Genomic DNA, 21,341 nt, shown 5'->3' with positions numbered 1-21,341 from the left:
CTTTTCAGTTGATGGTTTCACACGTCTTTAAACTTTCTAACAGTTCACAGTACACAGAGACCCACTAAAGGAGACTTACGTTCCTATAATATCCGTACACCCGGAATACATATGCGTCGCCTGATTTCTGCTGAAACACCCGCACTCTCAGGACATGGATCCATTGGTTTCATGGGGGCTGAAATTCCAAGAAATGAAACCAACCCCAATGTGCACTTTGCTGTCAGTCTCTTTTGCTCTTAGTACACTTTGGCAGAGCTACTTGCCTTTGTTATAGGCTTCTTACAATTCTTCTCTACGTAGCCTAGAATATGGCATTCCTTCATCCTGTTGGAAGACATACAAGTCTACATCACGGACTAGGAATCCATTTGATTCCAAATCGGCATTAGGGTTAGGTCACGATATGTTCTTATGAATCAAAATTTACGAATATGAATGCACGCCTCCGAATACAAGTGTGCTGAGTACATGCAAGCCGCGATAATGGGTCGATGCATGCTGAATGATCCTTGACATCACCTTAAGTATTTTCTTTTGAATAATCATGGTTCCCTTGGTAAATATCAGCCAACCGTACCATTTTGGTGTTTGCTTGTTGGTTTGATTCTTTGTTGGTCTGCTTCTCGCTTGTATTGCAAACACGACAGGCCATGCATCTCTCCTTAAGCTTGAAACAGAGAGTCAAATAAGCTGATTCACTTAAGAGAGTGCTTCCAATCACCTATGATTTCCTGCTTCCCTCTCCCATCTTTAGGGTTTTGATGTTCTCCTTGCCTTCTTCTTGTTTCTTCTTTGCCACTCATGCTCTTCTTGCATTTCCAATAATGGTTTCTTCTTTCCATTTCATCTTGCTGCTTTTCTATTCAGGGTAGATTTCTCAACCATTCTTGTAGGATAAGTTTTGAACTGCTGAATTCTTTTAAGATTTGCCGGTTTGTGGAATTTTCTAGCTCTGCCGTTATTAGGACTGGCGGTCATGTGGCATAGGCTCCCCTAGGTGGCAGCATTTGGCCATTCAGGATATGGTCTGTGTCCTGGCACTCCTCCCTCTCCTGCAATATTGCTGCCGAGATATCAGCTGAATCCCCTCTTGAGGTTCCCTTGTGACTATGTTGTTTCCTCCAGGTGCATTTTAAATCACTGTGATATTCGTGAGCTTTGTTGATTTGAATCATACAGCTGCTGGTAGGTCTATTGGGATTCCACCTCCTTTGGATGCTGTGTAATTCCTGAATTCGCATACATGATTCTTTCTTGGCTTTCAGGAAGTTTCAGTCTGATTTTTCTACAGATAAATTTTCAGACATTTTTTGTTTCCTTATCTCTTGCTTTTCCATCTGGGACCCTTATGAATTCTAGTCTTTCATGCCCTGTCTTAACCCAGGGTTCAACAGCAATGTTTACATTGCTTTGCACTTGCTTTCCTATGTCTGCTTCTGACCGAGGTTTTTCTGATCCCATGTCTTCACAGTCATTCACGCGTCCCTCTGCATTATCTAGTCTGCTTACGACTAAATTTTAGCCCTGATATTATCACATCCATTGAGTTTCCTGATATTTTTTGGCTCGTCTTTAGACTTTCTCTTCCCCTTTTCCGGTATTCTGCCTTATGTGATTCTGAGACACTGTTGTTTTTCAGTGATTTCCTGACCTCCATTTTCAACACATGGTCTGGATAGCGTTTTGCAGTCTAGTTGTTTGAAAGCTTATCTTTTGGGCCTTCAATATCTTTGGAACTGAAAATGGTACTTCCTGTTTCTTTTACTGTACTTCTTCACCTCTACTGCTCAGGTAATATCAGGTATGTAATGTGGACTTCTAGGGCTTTGTTAAGTGAAAATTTTAGACTTTTGGCTCTACGCAATTCCATGGGATTTCTGTGCGGACAATTTCTCCTAGACATTGATGCCATATCGTGTTCCTGTGTGTGTTGTCTGGTATATCTCCAATTGCTGTTGTTGCATTAGTTTTGATGAAAAACCAATACTATTTCGATTTGCATAACTTCATTTTGATAATGCTTATCTCACAATTCTGAAAGTGCGCAGGACACTTCCTCTTGTGGAAATGAAGCTTTTAAAGGTTCTCAGCTCTGCATTCTGCTCTATGTCATTTTGGAGTGTTTCCAAAACAGCAAACTGAGAGTGCGCTTGTGCTTTGTAGTTCCACGGGAATGTGCCAATGAAAGCAGTTCTTCTCAGAGCTTCTCTGTCTACAGAAACACCAGTGGAAGCATATCTATGGATGTCACATATCAGGGCCTGCTGGAATGATCCCGCAGACCTACCTTGGTGTCCTCGGTGCCGTAACGTGCTGGTGCCATCCAAAATGTAGCATCCGCTTTAGGGAGATAATGCTGTAGGTAATGCTTCCTCTTCTAACGCTGTGGACTTGGACCACTCTTCCTTGTCCTCTCATCCTTGTGGCACGGGTGCACGAAGGCAACCACACAGCTGTTGCGCATCCTGTGCCTCAAACCAAACCATAATCCCAGCCCAGGTTATGAATGTAGCAGATCCTAAGGCTTTTCATTCTGATTTCAAAACCAAGGCCCCCTGGATCCCTCAGACCAGATGAACAATATCTCTGATTCAGCCCCACACGTGCTCTATTGGCAAAATGCCCAATTGGTCCCTGGTCCTGCAGATGCACTGGCTGTGGCCATGGGACATATTGGTAATCTCAACCACGTGACCAGTTTTGATGCTTTATCATTGGTACACATTTTGGTTTGCTCTCTTGATTCGACACACCACATCCCACAATGCACTCCAGATCCCTGAGACTCAGCGTGTGCCATCATTCGTAGCCCTATCCCTCACAGAACGTTGCCTCTGCTACCTCAAATGTGGCAGCTGGGATCTTGGACTCCGAATCAACTGTGGGGATATTTTGCGCTGGTTTCTTTGAGTTCTGTCAGCCAAGCATCTGCTGTGCACTCTTGTAAATCTCAGCACATCACCTTCTATCCCATGTCTCCTGTCCGCTTGAGAGTGTGCGTCCAAGTTAAACAGAGTTTCACCCTTGTTGCTCCATCACCAGGGGTCAGACCCTCACTGGATTCCATTTCCTGCTTTGCCTTCTCCTGCTTCCAGGTGTCCTGAGGCCTCATCCTGTCTTTGGAAGTAACAGACCTCTCTTTGGCAAGTGTCCTGTGCCAAGGGCTGGGTGAGTGGATGTTTCCATTGCTCTGTTCATGGGAGCGAGTGAGTGCAGGTTGCACTTCTTCTCTGCCAACTGGGCATCGATGAATCAACACTATCCAGATACATTTCACAGAAATGTGATATTTGCTTAGCTCTTTGTTTCTATACAGCCGTGGTGGGAGGGATGGTCCGAATACACCTGTTTTGACATTGTGTTGATATCTCATTTGCAGTCTTTAAGAAGTTTAAAAGAATTCATTTACATGTTTTGGGAGTTATACGAAAATGAAGTTATTTTTTGAAACACACTCAATCGACCTAGAAGCCAGACTTGTCAATTTTGGTAACATTTTGTCAGCTCGACGGAAAACCTAGACAGATAGAATGCAAATTGGCAGTCCAAACTGTTAAAGGGTTCATGTCGGCTCTTTACGGTTGAAGCCTCCGAAACCAACAGGAACCATGAAATAACTATTGGAAACTTGAAATAACCCCCAAACTTGGATACACTTGTGCATTGGTGCCCTTTACTCCCAATGACACCTACTGGCCAATATTGGCATTTCAAGGGGTAACATCCCTCTCTAGGAAAATACAAGAGGAAAGAAACCAAATATATACATTTAGGTTTGAATCCAAAAGCACCTAGAGGCATTCTAGCTAGGAGAACCCTGCTGCAGTTATGCTAGTCTATGGAGAACCAGGTGTTCTTCTATCAGTGATGAGAACGCTTAATCATCCGATCATGTTGGGTAAAGCCATTTAACGCAACCAAGTCTGCACCCGCATGATATAGTGCCCACGGGGGCTTGACTCAAGTGAAAGACGATCCACATAAGCTGTGTCTTTTATATCATTGGCGACTTTTACAGTACAGTTCTCTTTCTGACTTGTACTATTTACCTATACTGTCTTGAAAAATTGAGGCCTAATACAGATTCAAGTTCAGTCAGATTCCCCTCTCTTACCACACTCCCTTCACCCCAGGGAAGACATAAGCACAACATTTGCTGAATCTAGCGGAAGGCCATCGTTTCTAGGTGTGAGCTAAGTATTCAATTCCTATCTATTTCAGCCAAGTTTATTGGACCTTTAAGGAGTTCACTGTTGTTCACAGAGTGTGAAGCTGGAGGAACTCTGATTCTAGGAGGGGCTTGTTTTACTCGTAATGGCTTCATTGCAGCTCAGCTACTGATCCTTCAAAATGGATGCCTGTGTGGAGGGGAGGGAAGGCAAGTGCTTGCTAGCTAGGCCCAAACCTGGGAAAAGGCTTACCTGGGCTTGGTGAATTCTGGTCTGAATGGCTTGGGAAGGCCCCTTGGGAAGTGTGGATTCCCATGACCTCTTCCAAGAACAGGAGCGTTTTGATCATCTCTGCCATCTCTTCTCTTGCAGACGTCAGGGACCTTGGACCCGTTCTTGGAGAAGAGAATTGAGGAACTTCCTCAAGTCCACGTTGGCACTCCGTATGTTTCTGCCAGTATCAGCGAGGTTCAATATGTCTCATGAATGTCTTTGGAGCCTGGTATCCTCTACAGCTGTCTCCACGCCAGTATTCTCCATTGTAGCAGAACATCTCTCATCCATGTGTTCGCATCTCTCCTCAATCCGTTCAGCCAGCTTTTCGGCCAGCTTCTCTTCGTGTCTCCCCTAAAGTTGACTTCACCAGGACTGGGCAAGTCTGAAAGTACCTCGGAGCCTCACCAGTAAGCTGATGACAGGCAGATCTTCCACTGTCTGCCCTTTCAGGTTCTGGAAACTGACCTGTGACCTCAGGTCTTTGGGCAGCAGCAGTATCTCGAACTTACACAGCTTCCCGGACCAAACACCTAAGCCAAGCTCCACAGAGGGCGGCAGCCCCTCCATCACACTGATCCACCCACAGAACTCTGCCCGGTTACCTAGGATCCAACAGCCACAACAAGCCTCGCGGTACACACCAACATTCCACCTGGAATCCAACCGCTAACTGCCATCCCCAATGGCTGCTGCATCTTGTCAGTGTTGGGGGAGGGGCTGCATCCGACGAGAAGTTCCTAAGGTAAATGTGATTCTACCCACTAGCGTCCCATGGGCCTTTCTTCTTCCCTCTTTCCTTTTGTTCAGATCTCTATGCACAGTACCAATGGAGGGAAGTGTGTCCCTTTTCAGTTGATGGTTTCACACGTCTTTAAACTTTCTAACAGTTCACAGTACACAGAGACCCACTAAAGGAGACTTATGTTCCTATAATATCCGTACACCCGGAATACATATGCGTCGCCTGATTTCTGCTGAAACACCCGCACTCTCAGGACATGGATCCATTGGTTTCATGGGGGCTGAAATTCCAAGAAATGAAACCAACCCCAATGTGCACTTTGCTGTCAGTCTCTTTTGCTCTTAGTACACTTTGGCAGAGCTACTTGCCTTTGTTATAGGCTTCTTACAATTCTTCTCTACGTAGCCTAGAATATGGCATTCCTTCATCCTGTTGGAAGACATACAAGTCTACATCACGGACTAGGAATCCATTTGATTCCAAATCGGCATTAGGGTTAGGTCACGATATGTTCTTATGAATCAAAATTTACGAATATGAATGCACGCCTCCGAATACAAGTGTGCTGAGTACATGCAAGCCGCGATAATGGGTCGATGCATGCTGAATGATCCTTGACATCACCTTAAGTATTTTCTTTTGAATAATCATGGTTCCCTTGGTAAATATCAGCCAACCGTAGCATTTTGGTGTTTGTTTGTTGGTTTGATTCTTTGTTGGTCTGCTTCTCGCTTGTATTGCAAACACGACAGGCCATGCATCTCTCCTTAAGCTTGAAACAGAGAGTCAAATAAGCTGATTCACTTAAGAGAGTGCTTCCAATCACCTATGATTTCCTGCTTCCCTCTCCCATCTTTAGGGTTTTGATGTCCTCCTTGCCTTCTTCTTGTTTCTTCTTTGCCACTCATGCTCTTCTTGCATTTCCAATAATGGTTTCTTCTTTCCATTTCATCTTGCTGCTTTTCTATTCAGGGTAGATTTCTCAACCATTCTTGTAGGATAAGTTTTGAACTGCTGAATTCTTTTAAGATTTGCCGGTTTGTGGAATTTTCTAGCTCTGCCGTTATTAGGACTGGCGGTCATGTGGCATAGGCTCCCCTAGGTGGCAGCATTTGGCCATTCAGGATATGGTCTGTGTCCTGGCACTCCTCCCTCTCCTGCAATATTGCTGCCGAGATATCAGCTGAATCCCCTCTTGAGGTTCCCTTGTGACTATGTTGTTTCCTCCAGGTGCATTTTAAATCACTGTGATATTCGTGAGCTTTGTTGATTTGAATCATACAGCTGCTGGTAGGTCTATTGGGATTCCACCTCCTTTGGATGCTGTGTAATTCCTGAATTCGCATACATGATTCTTTCTTGGCTTTCAGGAAGTTTCAGTCTGATTTTTCTACAGATAAATTTTCAGACATTTTTTGTTTCCTTATCTCTTGCTTTTCCATCTGGGACCCTTATGAATTCTAGTCTTTCATGCCCTGTCTTAACCCAGGGTTCAACAGCAATGTTTACATTGCTTTGCACTTGCTTTCCTATGTCTGCTTCTGACCGAGGTTTTTCTGATCCCATGTCTTCACAGTCATTCACGCATCCCTCTGCATTATCTAGTCTGCTTACGACTAAATTTTAGCCCTGATATTATCACATCCATTGAGTTTCCTGATATTTTTTGGCTCGTCTTTAGACTTTCTCTTCCTCTTTTCCGGTATTCTGCCTTATGTGATTCTGAGACACTGTTGTTTTTCAGTGATTTCCTGACCTCCATTTTCAACACATGGTCTGGATAGCGTTTTGCAGTCTAGTTGTTTGAAAGCTTATCTTTTGGGCCTTCAATATCTTTGGAACTGAATATGGTACTTCCTGTTTCTTTTACTGTACTTCTTCACCTCTACTGCTCAGGTAATATCAGGTATGTAACGTGGACTTCTAGGGCTTTGTTAAGTGAAAATTTTAGACTTTTGGCTCTACGCAATTCCATGGGATTTCTGTGCGGACAATTTCTCCTAGACATTGATGCCATATCGTGTTCCTGTGTGTGTTGTCTGGTATATCTCCAATTGCTGTTGTTGCATTAGTTTTGATGAAATCCAATACTATTTCGATTTGCATAACTTCATTTTGATAATGCTTATCTCACAATTCTGAAAGTGCGCAGGACACTTCCTCTTGTGGAAATGAAGCTTTTAAATGTTCTCAGCTCTGCATTCTGCTCTATGTCATTTTGGAGTGTTTCCAAAACAGCAAACTGAGAGTGCGCTTGTGCTTTGTAGTTCCACGGGAATGTCCCAATGAAAGCAGTTCTTCTCAGAGCTTCTCTGTCTACAGAAACACCAGTGGAAGCATATCTATGGATGTCACATATCAGGGCCTGCTGGAATGATCCCGCAGACCTACCTTGGTGTCCTCGGTGCCGTACCGTGCTGGTGCCATCCAAAATGTAGCATCCGCTTTAGGGAGATAATGCTGTAGGTAATGCTTCCTCTTCTAACGCTGTGGACTTGGACCACTCTTCCTTGTCCTCTCATCCTTGTGGCACGGGTGCACGAAGGCAACCACACAGCTGTTGCGCATCCTGTGCCTCAAACCAAACCATAATCCCAGCCCAGGTTATGAATGTAGCAGATCCTAAGGCTTTTCATTCTGATTTCAAAACCAAGGCCCCCTGGATCCCTCAGACCAGATGAACGATATCTCTGAGTCAGCCCCACACGTGCTCTATTGGCAAAATGCCCAATTGGTCCCTGGTCCTGCAGATGCACTGGGTGTGGCCATGGGACATATTGGTAATCTCAACCACGTGACCAGTTTTGATGCTTTATCATTGGTACACATTTTGGTTTGCTCTCTTGATTCGACCCACCACATCCCACAATGCACTCCAGATCCCTGAGACTCAGCGTGTGCCATCATTCGTAGCCCTATCCCTCACAGAACGTTGCCTCTGCTACCTCAAATGTGGCAGCTGGGATCTTGGACTCCGAATCAACTGTGGGGATATTTTGCGCTGGTTTCTTTGAGTTCTGTCAGCCAAGCATCTGCTGTGCACTCTTGTAAATCTCAGCACATCACCTTCTATCCCATGTCTCCTGTCCGCTTGAGAGTGTGCGTCCAAGTTAAACAGAGTTTCACCCTTGTTGCTCCATCACCAGGGGTCAGACCCTCACTGGATTCCATTTCCTGCTTTGCCTTCTCCTGCTTCCAGGTGTCCTGAGGCCTCATCCTGTCTTTGGAAGTAACAGACCTCTCTTCGGCAAGTGTCCTGTGCCAAGGGCTGGGTGAGTGGATGTTTCCATTGCTCTGTTCATGGGAGCGAGTGAGTGCAGGTTGCACTTCTTCTCTGCCAACTGGGCATCGATGAATCAACACTATCCAGATACATTTCACAGAAATGTGATATTTGCTTAGCTCTTTGTTTCTATACAGCCGTGGTGGGAGGGATGGTCCGAATACACCTGTTTTGACATTGTGTTGATATCTCATTTGCAGTCTTTAAGAAGTTTAAAAGAATTCATTTACATGTTTTGGGAGTTATACGAAAATGAAGTTATTTTTTGAAACACACTCAATCGACCTAGAAGCCAGACTTGTCAATTTTGGTAACATTTTGTCAGCTCGACGGAAAACCTAGACAGATAGAATGCAAATTGGCAGTCCAAACTGTTAAAGGGTTCATGTCGGCTCTTTACGGTTGAAGCCTCCGAAACCAACAGGAACCATGAAATAACTATTGGAAACTTGAAATAACCCCCAAACTTGGATACACTTGTGCATTGGTGCCCTTTACTCCCAATGACACCTACTGGCCAATATTGGCATTTCAAGGGGTAACATCCCTCTCTAGGAAAATACAAGAGGAAAGAAACCAAATATATACATTTAGGTTTGAATCCAAAAGCACCTAGAGGCATTCTAGCTAGGAGAACCCTGCTGCAATTATGCTAGTCTATGGAGAACCAGGTGTTCTTCTATCAGTGATGAGAACGCTTAATCATCCGATCATGTTGGGTAAAGCCATTTAACGCAACCAAGTCTGCACCCGCATGATATAGTGCCCACGGGGGCTTGACTCAAGTGAAAGACGATCCACATAAGCTGTGTCTTTTATATCATTGGCGACTTTTACAGTACAGTTCCCTTTCTGACTTGTACTATTTACCTATACTGTCTTGAAAAATTGAGGCCTAATACAGATTCAAGTTCAGTCAGATTCCCCTCTCTTACCACACTCCCTTCACCCCAGGGAAGACATAAGCACAACATTTGCTGAATCTAGCGGAAGGCCATCGTTTCTAGGTGTGAGCTAAGTATTCAATTCCTATCTATTTCAGCCAAGTTTATTGGACCTTTAAGGAGTTCACTGTTGTTCACAGAGTGTGAAGCTGGAGGAACTCTGATTCTAGGAGGGGCTTGTTTTACTCGTAATGGCTTCATTGCAGCTCAGCTACTGATCCTTCAAAATGGATGCCTGTGTGGAGGGGAGGGAAGGCAAGTGCTTGCTAGCTAGGCCCAAACCTGGGAAAAGGCTTACCTGGGCTTGGTGAATTCTGGTCTGAATGGCTTGGGAAGGCCCCTTGGGAAGTGTGGATTCCCATGACCTCTTCCAAGAACAGGAGTGTTTTGATCATCTCTGCCATCTCTTCTCTTGCAGACGTCAGGGACCTTGGACCCGTTCTTGGAGAAGAGAATTGAGGAACTTCCTCAAGTCCACGTTGGCACTCCGTATGTTTCTGCCAGTATCAGCGAGGTTCAATATGTCTCATGAATGTCTTTGGAGCCTGGTATCCTCTACAGCTGTCTCCACGCCAGTATTCTCCATTGTAGCAGAACATCTCTCATCCATGTGTTCGCATCTCTCCTCAATCCGTTCAGCCAGCTTTTCGGCCAGCTTCTCTTCGTGTCTCCCCTAAAGTTGACTTCACCAGGACTGGGCAAGTCTGAAAGTACCTCGGAGCCTCACCAGTAAGCTGATGACAGGCAGATCTTCCACTGTCTGCCCTTTCAGGTTCTGGAAACTGACCTGTGACCTCAGGTCTTTGGGCAGCAGCAGTATCTCGAACTTACACAGCTTCCCGGACCAAACACCTAAGCCAAGCTCCACAGAGGGCGGCAGCCCCTCCATCACACTGATCCACCCACAGAACTCTGCCCGGTTACCTAGGATCCAACAGCCACAACAAGCCTCGCGGTACACACCAACATTCCACCTGGAATCCAACCGCTAACTGCCATCCCCAATGGCTGCTGCATCTTGTCAGTGTTGGGGGAGGGGCTGCATCCGACGAGAAGTTCCTAAGGTACATGTGATTCTACCCACTAGCGTCCCATGGGCCTTTCTTCTTCCCTCTTTCCTTTTGTTCAGATCTCTATGCACAGTACCAATGGAGGGAAGTGTGTCCCTTTTCAGTTGATGGTTTCACACGTCTTTAAACTTTCTAACAGTTCACAGTACACAGAGACCCACTAAAGGAGACTTATGTTCCTATAATATCCGTACACCCGGAATACATATGCGTCGCCTGATTTCTGCTGAAACACCCGCACTCTCAGGACATGGATCCATTGGTTTCATGGGGGCTGAAATTCCAAGAAATGAAACCAACCCCAATGTGCACTTTGCTGTCAGTCTCTTTTGCTCTTAGTACACTTTGGCAGAGCTACTTGCCTTTGTTATAGGCTTCTTACAATTCTTCTCTACGTAGCCTAGAATATGGCATTCCTTCATCCTGTTGGAAGACATACAAGTTTACATCACGGACTAGGAATCCATTTGATTCCAAATCGGCATTAGGGTTAGGTCACGATATGTTCTTATGAATCAAAATTTACGAATATGAATGCACGCCTCCGAATACAAGTGTGCTGAGTACATGCAAGCCGCGATAATGGGTCGATGCATGCTGAATGATCCTTGACATCACCTTAAGTATTTTCTTTTGAATAATCATGGTTCCCTTGGTAAATATCAGCCAACCGTACCATTTTGGTGTTTGCTTGTTGGTTTGATTCTTTGTTGGTCTGCTTCTCGCTTGTATTGCAAACACGACAGGCCATGCATCTCTCCTTAAGCTTGAAACAGAGAGTCAAATAAGCTGATTCACTTAAGAGAGTGCTTCCAATCACCTATGATTTCCTGCTTCCCTCTCCCATCTTTAGGGTTTTGATGTTCTCCTTGCCTTCTTCTTGTTTCTTCTTTGCCACTCATGCTCTTCTTGCATTTCCAATAATGGTTTCTTCTTTCCATTTCATCTTGCTGCTTTTCTATTCAGGGTAGATTTCTCAACCATTCTTGTAGGATAAGTTTTGAACTGCTGAATTCTTTTAAGATTTGCCGGTTTGTGGAATTTTCTAGCTCTGCCGTTATTAGGACTGGCGGTCATGTGGCATAGGCTCCCCTAGGTGGCAGCATTTGGCCATTCAGGATATGGTCTGTGTCCTGGCACTCCTCCCTCTCCTGCAATATTGCTGCCGAGATATCAGCTGAATCCCCTCTTGAGGTTCCCTTGTGACTATGTTGTTTCCTCCAGGTGCATTTTAAATCACTGTGATATTCGTGAGCTTTGTTGATTTGAATCATACAGCTGCTGGTAGGTCTATTGGGATTCCACCTCCTTTGGATGCTGTGTAATTCCTGAATTCGCATACATGATTCTTTCTTGGCTTTCAGGAAGTTTCAGTCTGATTTTTCTACAGATAAATTTTCAGACATTTTTTGTTTCCTTATCTCTTGCTTTTCCATCTGGGACCCTTATGAATTCTAGTCTTTCATGCCCTGTCTTAACCCAGGGTTCAACAGCAATGTTTACATTGCTTTGCACTTGCTTTCCTATGTCTGCTTCTGACCGAGGTTTTTCTGATCCCATGTCTTCACAGTCATTCACGCGTCCCTCTGCATTATCTAGTCTGCTTACGACTAAATTTTAGCCCTGATATTATCACATCCATTGAGTTTCCTGATATTTTTTGGCTCGTCTTTAGACTTTCTCTTCCCCTTTTCCGGTATTCTGCCTTATGTGATTCTGAGACACTGTTGTTTTTCAGTGATTTCCTGACCTCCATTTTCAACACATGGTCTGGATAGCGTTTTGCAGTCTAGTTGTTTGAAAGCATATCTTTTGGGCCTTCAATATCTTTGGAACTGAAAATGGTACTTCCTGTTTCTTTTACTGTACTTCTTCACCTCTACTGCTCAGGTAATATCAGGTATGTAATGTGGACTTCTAGGGCTTTGTTAAGTGAAAATTTTAGACTTTTGGCTCTACGCAATTCCATGGGATTTCTGTGCGGACAATTTCTCCTAGACATTGATGCCATATCGTGTTCCTGTGTGTGTTGTCTGGTATATCTCCAATTGCTGTTGTTGCATTAGTTTTGATGAAAAACCAATACTATTTCGATTTGCATAACTTCATTTTGATAATGCTTATCTCACAATTCTGAAAGTGCGCAGGACACTTCCTCTTGTGGAAATGAAGCTTTTAAAGGTTCTCAGCTCTGCATTCTGCTCTATGTCATTTTGGAGTGTTTCCAAAACAGCAAACTGAGAGTGCGCTTGTGCTTTGTAGTTCCACGGGAATGTGCCAATGAAAGCAGTTCTTCTCAGAGCTTCTCTGTCTACAGAAACACCAGTGGAAGCATATCTATGGATGTCACATATCAGGGCCTGCTGGAATGATCCCGCAGACCTACCTTGGTGTCCTCGGTGCCGTACCGTGCTGGTGCCATCCAAAATGTAGCATCCGCTTTAGGGAGATAATGCTGTAGGTAATGCTTCCTCTTCTAATGCTGTGGACTTGGACCACTCTTCCTTGTCCTCTCATCCTTGTGGCACGGGTGCACGAAGGCAACCACACAGCTGTTGCGCATCCTGTGCCTCAAACCAAACCATAATCCCAGCCCAGGTTATGAATGTAGCAGATCCTAAGTCTTTTCATTCTGATTTCAAAACCAAGGCCCCCTGGATCCCTCAGACCAGATGAACGATATCTCTGAGTCAGCCCCACACGTGCTCTATTGGCAAAATGCCCAATTGGTCCCTGGTCCTGCAGATGCACTGGCTGTGGCCATGGGACATATTGGTAATCTCAACCACGTGACCAGTTTTGATGCTTTATCATTGGTACACATTTTGGTTTGCTCTCTTGATTCGACCCACCACATCCCACAATGCACTCCAGATCCCTGAGACTCAGCGTGTGCCATCATTCGTAGCCCTATCCCTCACAGAACGTTGCCTCTGCTACCTCAAATGTGGCAGCTGGGATCTTGGACTCCGAATCAACTGTGGGGATATTTTGCGCTGGTTTCTTTGAGTTCTGTCAGCCAAGCATCTGCTGTGCACTCTTGTAAATCTCAGCACATCACCTTCTATCCCATGTCTCCTGTCCGCTTGAGAGTGTGCGTCCAAGTTAAACAGAGGTTCACCCTTGTTGCTCCATCACCAGGGGTCAGACCCTCACTGGATTCCATTTCCTGCTTTGCCTTCTCCTGCTTCCAGGTGTCCTGAGGCCTCATCCTGTCTTTGGAAGTAACAGACCTCTCTTCGGCAAGTGTCCTGTGCCAAGGGCTGGGTGAGTGGATGTTTCCATTGCTCTGTTCATGGGAGCGAGTGAGTGCAGGTTGCACTTCTTCTCTGCCAACTGGGCATCGATGAATCAACACTATCCAGATACATTTCACAGAAATGTGATATTTGCTTAGCTCTTTGTTTCTATACAGCCGTGGTGGGAGGGATGGTCCGAATACACCTGTTTTGACATTGTGTTGATATCTCATTTGCAGTCTTTAAGAAGTTTAAAAGAATTCATTTACATGTTTTGGGAGTTATACGAAAATGAAGTTATTTTTTGAAACACACTCAATCGACCTAGAAGCCAGACTTGTCAATTTTGGTAACATTTTGTCAGCTCGACGGAAAACCTAGACAGATAGAATGCAAATTGGCAGTCCAAACTGTTAAAGGGTTCATGTCGGCTCTTTACGGTTGAAGCCTCCGAAACCAACAGGAACCATGAAATAACTATTGGAAACTTGAAATAACCCCCAAACTTGGATACACTTGTGCATTGGTGCCCTTTACTCCCAATGACACCTACTGGCCAATATTGGCATTTCAAGGGGTAACATCCCTCTCTAGGAAAATACAAGAGGAAAGAAACCAAATATATACATTTAGGTTTGAATCCAAAAGCACCTAGAGGCATTCTAGCTAGGAGAACCCTGCTGCAATTATGCTAGTCTATGGAGAACCAGGTGTTCTTCTATCAGTGATGAGAACGCTTAATCATCCGATCATGTTGGGTAAAGCCATTTAACGCAACCAAGTCTGCACCCGCATGATATAGTGCCCACGGGGGCTTGACTCAAGTGAAAGACGATCCACATAAGCTGTGTCTTTTATATCATTGGCGACTTTTACAGTACAGTTCTCTTTCTGACTTGTACTATTTACCTATACTGTCTTGAAAAATTGAGGCCTAATACAGATTCAAGTTCAGTCAGATTCCCCTCTCTTACCACACTCCCTTCACCCCAGGGAAGACATAAGCACAACATTTGCTGAATCTAGCGGAAGGCCATCGTTTCTAGGTGTGAGCTAAGTATTCAATTCCTATCTATTTCAGCCAAGTTTATTGGACCTTTAAGGAGTTCACTGTTGTTCACAGAGTGTGAAGCTGGAGGAACTCTGATTCTAGGAGGGGCTTGTTTTACTCGTAATGGCTTCATTGCAGCTCAGCTACTGATCCTTCAAAATGGATGCCTGTGTGGAGGGGAGGGAAGGCAAGTGCTTGCTAGCTAGGCCCAAACCTGGGAAAAGGCTTACCTGGGCTTGGTGAATTCTGGTCTGAATGGCTTGGGAAGGCCCCTTGGGAAGTGTGGATTCCCATGACCTCTTCCAAGAACAGGAGCGTTTTGATCATCTCTGCCATCTCTTCTCTTGCAGACGTCAGGGACCTTGGACCCGTTCTTGGAGAAGAGAATTGAGGAACTTCCTCAAGTCCACGTTGGCACTCCGTATGTTTCTGCCAGTATCAGCGAGGTTCAATATGTCTCATGAATGTCTTTGGAGCCTGGTATCCTCTACAGCTGTCTCCACGCCAGTATTCTCCATTGTAGCAGAACATCTCTCATCCATGTGTTCGCATCTCTCCTCAATCCGTTCAGCCAGCTTTTCGGCCAGCTTCTCTTCGTGTCTCCCCTAAAGTTGACTTCACCAGGACTGGGCAAGTCTGAAAGTACCTCGGAGCCTCACCAGTAAGCTGATGACAGGCAGATCTTCCACTGTCTGCCCTTTCAGGTTCTGGAAACTGACCTGTGACCTCAGGTCTTTGGGCAGCAGCAGTATCTCGAACTTACACAGCTTCCCGGACCAAACACCTAAGCCAAGCTCCACAGAGGGCGGCAGCCCCTCCATCACACTGATCCACCCACAGAACTCTGCCCGGTTACCTAGGATCCAACAGCCACAACAAGCCTCGCGGTACACACCAACATTCCACCTGGAATCCAACCGCTAACTGCCATCCCCAATGGCTGCTGCATCTTGTCAGTGTTGGGGGAGGGGCTGCATCCGACGAGAAGTTCCTAAGGTAAATGTGATTCTACCCACTAGCGTCCCATGGGCCTTTCTTCTTCCCTCTTTCCTTTTGTTCAGATCTCTATGCACAGTACCAATGGAGGGAAGTGTGTCCCTTTTCAGTTGATGGTTTCACACGTCTTTAAACTTTCTAACAGTTCACAGTACACAGAGACCCACTAAAGGAGACTTATGTTCCTATAATATCCGTACACCCGGAATACATATGCGTCGCCTGATTTCTGCTGAAACACCCGCACTCTCAGGACATGGATCCATTGGTTTCATGGGGGCTGAAATTCCAAGAAATGAAACCAACCCCAATGTGCACTTTGCTGTCAGTCTCTTTTGCTCTTAGTACACTTTGGCAGAGCTACTTGCCTTTGTTATAGGCTTCTTACAATTCTTCTCTACGTAGCCTAGAATATGGCATTCCTTCATCCTGTTGGAAGACATACAAGTCTACATCACGGACTAGGAATCCATTTGATTCCAAATCGGCATTAGGGTTAGGTCACGATATGTTCTTATGAATCAAAATTTACGAATATGAATGCACGCCTCCGAATACAAGTGTGCTGAGTACATGCAAGCCGCGATAATGGGTCGATGCATGCTGAATGATCCTTGACATCACCTTAAGTATTTTCTTTTGAATAATCATGGTTCCCTTGGTAAATATCAGCCAACCGTACCATTTTGGTGTTTGTTTGTTGGTTTGATTCTTTGTTGGTCTGCTTCTCGCTTGTATTGCAAACACGACAGGCCATGCATCTCTCCTTAAGCTTGAAACAGAGAGTCAAATAAGCTGATTCACTTAAGAGAGTGCTTCCAATCACCTATGATTTCCTGCTTCCCTCTCCCATCTTTAGGGTTTTGATGTCCTCCTTGCCTTCTTCTTGTTTCTTCTTTGCCACTCATGCTCTTCTTGCATTTCCAATAATGGTTTCTTCTTTCCATTTCATCTTGCTGCTTTTCTATTCAGGGTAGATTTCTCAACCATTCTTGTAGGATAAGTTTTGAACTGCTGAATTCTTTTAAGATTTGCCGGTTTGTGGAATTTTCTAGCTCTGCCGTTATTAGGACTGGCGGTCATGTGGCATAGGCTCCCCTAGGTGGCAGCATTTGGCCATTCAGGATATGGTCTGTGTCCTGGCACTCCTCCCTCTCCTGCAATATTGCTGCCGAGATATCAGCTGAATCCCCTCTTGAGGTTCCCTTGTGACTATGTTGTTTCCTCCAGGTGCATTTTAAATCACTGTGATATTCGTGAGCTTTGTTGATTTGAATCATACAGCTGCTGGTAGGTCTATTGGGATTCCACCTCCTTTGGATGCTGTGTAATTCCTGAATTCGCATACATGATTCTTTCTTGGCTTTCAGGAAGTTTCAGTCTGATTTTTCTACAGATAAATTTTCAGACATTTTTTGTTTCCTTATCTCTTGCTTTTCCATCTGGGACCCTTATGAATTCTAGTCTTTCATGCCCTGTCTTAACCCAGGGTTCAACAGCAATGTTTACATTGCTTTGCACTTGCTTTCCTATGTCTGCTTCTGACCGAGGTTTTTCTGATCCCATGTCTTCACAGTCATTCACGCGTCCCTCTGCATTATCTAGTCTGCTTACGACTAAATTTTAGCCCTGATATTATCACATCCATTGAGTTTCCTGATATTTTTTGGCTCGTCTTTAGACTTTCTCTTCCCCTTTTCCGGTATTCTGCCTTATGTGATTCTGAGACACTGTTGTTTTTCAGTGATTTCCTGACCTCCATTTTCAACACATGGTCTGGATAGCGTTTTGCAGTCTAGTTGTTTGAAAGCTTATCTTTTGGGCCTTCAATATCTTTGGAACTGAAAATGGTACTTCCTGTTTCTTTTACTGTACTTCTTCACCTCTACTGCTCAGGTAATATCAGGTATGTAATGTGGACTTCTAGGGCTTTGTTAAGTGAAAATTTTAGACTTTTGGCTCTACGCAATTCCATGGGATTTCTGTGCGGACAATTTCTCCTAGACATTGATGCCATATCGTGTTCCTGTGTGTGTTGTCTGGTATATCTCCAATTGCTGTTGTTGCATTAGTTTTGATGAAAAACCAATACTATTTCGATTTGCATAACTTCATTTTGATAATGCTTATCTCACAATTCTGAAAGTGCGCAGGACACTTCCTCTTGTGGAAATGAAGCTTTTAAAGGTTCTCAGCTCTGCATTCTGCTCTATGTCATTTTGGAGTGTTTCCAAAACAGCAAACTGAGAGTGCGCTTGTGCCTTGTACTTCCACGGGAATGTGCCAATGAAAGCAGTTCTTCTCAGAGCTTCTCTGTCTACAGAAACACCAGTGGAAGCATATCTATGGATGTCACATATCAGGGCCTGCTGGAATGATCCCGCAGACCTACCTTGGTGTCCTCGGTGCCGTACCGTGCTGGTGCCATCCAAAATGTAGCATCCGCTTTAGGGAGATAATGCTGTAGGTAATGCTTCCTCTTCTAATGCTGTGGACTTGGACCACTCTTCCTTGTCCTCTCATCCTTGTGGCACGGGTGCACGAAGGCAACCACACAGCTGTTGCGCATCCTGTGCCTCAAACCAAACCATAATCCCAGCCCAGGTTATGAATGTAGCAGATCCTAAGTCTTTTCATTCTGATTTCAAAACCAAGGCCCCCTGGATCCCTCAGACCAGATGAACGATATCTCTGAGTCAGCCCCACACGTGCTCTATTGGCAAAATGCCCAATTGGTCCCTGGTCCTGCAGATGCACTGGCTGTGGCCATGGGACATATTGGTAATCTCAACCACGTGACCAGTTTTGATGCTTTATCATTGGTACACATTTTGGTTTGCTCTCTTGATTCGACCCACCACATCCCACAATGCACTCCAGATCCCTGAGACTCAGCGTGTGCCATCATTCGTAGCCCTATCCCTCACAGAACGTTGCCTCTGCTACCTCAAATGTGGCAGCTGGGATCTTGGACTCCGAATCAACTGTGGGGATATTTTGCGCTGGTTTCTTTGAGTTCTGTCAGCCAAGCATCTGCTGTGCACTCTTGTAAATCTCAGCACATCACCTTCTATCCCATGTCTCCTGTCCGCTTGAGAGTGTGCGTCCAAGTTAAACAGAGGTTCACCCTTGTTGCTCCATCACCAGGGGTCAGACCCTCACTGGATTCCATTTCCTGCTTTGCCTTCTCCTGCTTCCAGGTGTCCTGAGGCCTCATCCTGTCTTTGGAAGTAACAGACCTCTCTTCGGCAAGTGTCCTGTGCCAAGGGCTGGGTGAGTGGATGTTTCCATTGCTCTGTTCATGGGAGCGAGTGAGTGCAGGTTGCACTTCTTCTCTGCCAACTGGGCATCGATGAATCAACACTATCCAGATACATTTCACAGAAATGTGATATTTGCTTAGCTCTTTGTTTCTATACAGCCGTGGTGGGAGGGATGGTCCGAATACACCTGTTTTGACATTGTGTTGATATCTCATTTGCAGTCTTTAAGAAGTTTAAAAGAATTCATTTACATGTTTTGGGAGTTATACGAAAATGAAGTTATTTTTTGAAACACACTCAATCGACCTAGAAGCCAGACTTGTCAATTTTGGTAACATTTTGTCAGCTCGACGGAAAACCTAGACAGATAGAATGCAAATTGGCAGTCCAAACTGTTAAAGGGTTCATGTCGGCTCTTTACGGTTGAAGCCTCTGAAACCAACAGGAACCATGAAATAACTATTGGAAACTTGAAATAACCCCCAAACTTGGATACACTTGTGCATTGGTGCCCTTTACTCCCAATGACACCTACTGGCCAATATTGGCATTTCAAGGGGTAACATCCCTCTCTAGGAAAATACAAGAGGAAAGAAACCAAATATATACATTTAGGTTTGAATCCAAAAGCACCTAGAGGCATTCTAGCTGGGAGAACCCTGCTGCAGTTATGCTAGTCTATGGAGAACCAGGTGTTCTTCTATCAGTGATGAGAACGCTTAATCATCCGATCATGTTGGGTAAAGCCATTTAACGCAACCAAGTCTGCACCCGCATGATATAGTGCCCACGGGGGCTTGACTCAAGTGAAAGACGATCCACATAAGCTGTGTCTTTTATATCATTGGCGACTTTTACAGTACAGTTCTCTTTCTGACTTGTACTATTTACCTATACTGTCTTGAAAAATTGAGGCCTAATACAGATTCAAGTTCAGTCAGATTCCCCTCTCTTACCACACTCCCTTCACCCAAGGGAAGACATAAACACAACATTTGCTGAATCTAGCGGAAGGCCATCGTTTCTAGGTGTGAGCTAAGTATTCAATTCCTATCTATTTCAGCCAAGTTTATGGACCTTTAAGGAGTTCACTGTTGTTCACAGAGTGTGAAGCTGGAGGAACTCTGATTCTAGGAGGGGCTTGTTTTACTCGTAATGGCTTCATTGCAGCTCAGCTACTGATCCTTCAAAATGGATGCCTGTGTGGAGGGGAGGGAAGGCAAGTGCTTGCTAGCTAGGCCCAAACCTGGGAAAAGGCTTACCTGGGCTTGGTGAATTCTGGTCTGAATGGCTTGGGAAGGCCCCTTGGGAAGTGTGGATTCCCATGACCTCTTCCAAGAACAGGAGCGTTTTGATCATCTCTGCCATCTCTTCTCTTGCAGACGTCAGGGACCTTGGACCCGTTCTTGGAGAAGAGAATTGAGGAACTTCCTCAAGTCCACGTTGGCACTCCGTATGTTTCTGCCAGTATCAGCGAGGTTCAATATGTCTCATGAATGTCTTTGGAGCCTGGTATCCTCTACAGCTGTCTCCACGCCAGTATTCTCCATTGTAGCAGAACATCTCTCATCCATGTGTTCGCATCTCTCCTCAATCCGTTCAGCCAGCTTTTCGGCCAGCTTCTCTTCGTGTCTCCCCTAAAGTTGACTTCACCAGGACTGGGCAAGTCTGAAAGTACCTCGGAGCCTCACCAGTAAGCTGATGACAGGCAGATCTTCCACTGTCTGCCCTTTCAGGTTCTGGAAACTGACCTGTGACCTCAGGTCTTTGGGCAGCAGCAGTATCTCGAACTTACACAGCTTCCCGGACCAAACACCTAAGCCAAGCTCCACAGAGGGCGGCAGCCCCTCCATCACACTGATCCACCCACAGAACTCTGCCCGGTTACCTAGGATCCAACAGCCACAACAAGCCTCACGGTACACACCAACATTCCACCTGGAATCCAACCGCTAACTGCCATCCCCAATGGCTGCTGCATCTTGTCAGTGTTGGGGGAGGGGCTGCATCCGACGAGAAGTTCCTAAGGTACATGTGATTCTACCCACTAGCGTCCCATGGGCCTTTCTTCTTCCCTCTTTCCTTTTGTTCAGATCTCTATGCACAGTACCAATGGAGGGAAGTGTGTCCCTTTTCAGTTGATGGTTTCACACGTCTTTAAACTTTCTAACAGTTCACAGTACACAGAGACCCACTAAAGGAGACTTATGTTCCTATAATATCCGTACACCCGGAATACATATGCGTCGCCTGATTTCTGCTGAAACACCCGCACTCTCAGGACATGGATCCATTGGTTTCATGG

The 21,341-nt window shown here is 45.1% G+C and overlaps 3 long non-coding RNA genes across 3 annotated transcripts; all 3 read left to right on the top strand.

Annotated features, from left to right (window-relative positions):
* The first annotated feature begins 5,105 nt into the window (after nucleotides 1–5,105).
* LOC140692662 (uncharacterized) lies at nucleotides 5,106–10,028 on the top strand. The gene is made up of 3 exons (XR_012068245.1): nucleotides 5,106–5,190; nucleotides 8,390–8,462; nucleotides 9,836–10,028. It is a non-coding gene; the product is annotated as an uncharacterized lncRNA (long non-coding RNA).
* A 371-nt stretch (nucleotides 10,029–10,399) lies between these two features.
* Nucleotides 10,400–15,321, top strand: LOC140692653 (uncharacterized). Its single transcript, XR_012068235.1, has 3 exons — nucleotides 10,400–10,481; nucleotides 13,682–13,754; nucleotides 15,128–15,321. It is a non-coding gene; the product is annotated as an uncharacterized lncRNA (long non-coding RNA).
* Nucleotides 15,322–15,688: 367 nt separating this feature from the next.
* On the top strand, nucleotides 15,689–20,611 carry LOC140692667 (uncharacterized). Its single transcript, XR_012068250.1, has 3 exons — nucleotides 15,689–15,773; nucleotides 18,974–19,046; nucleotides 20,419–20,611. It is a non-coding gene; the product is annotated as an uncharacterized lncRNA (long non-coding RNA).
* Nucleotides 20,612–21,341: the final 730 nt, after the last annotated feature.

Source organism: Vicugna pacos, unplaced genomic scaffold (genome assembly GCF_048564905.1).
Source record: "Vicugna pacos unplaced genomic scaffold, VicPac4 scaffold_14, whole genome shotgun sequence".
Classification (NCBI taxonomy): domain Eukaryota; kingdom Metazoa; phylum Chordata; class Mammalia; order Artiodactyla; family Camelidae; genus Vicugna; species Vicugna pacos.
This window is presented reverse-complemented; position numbering and strand designations above follow the sequence as displayed.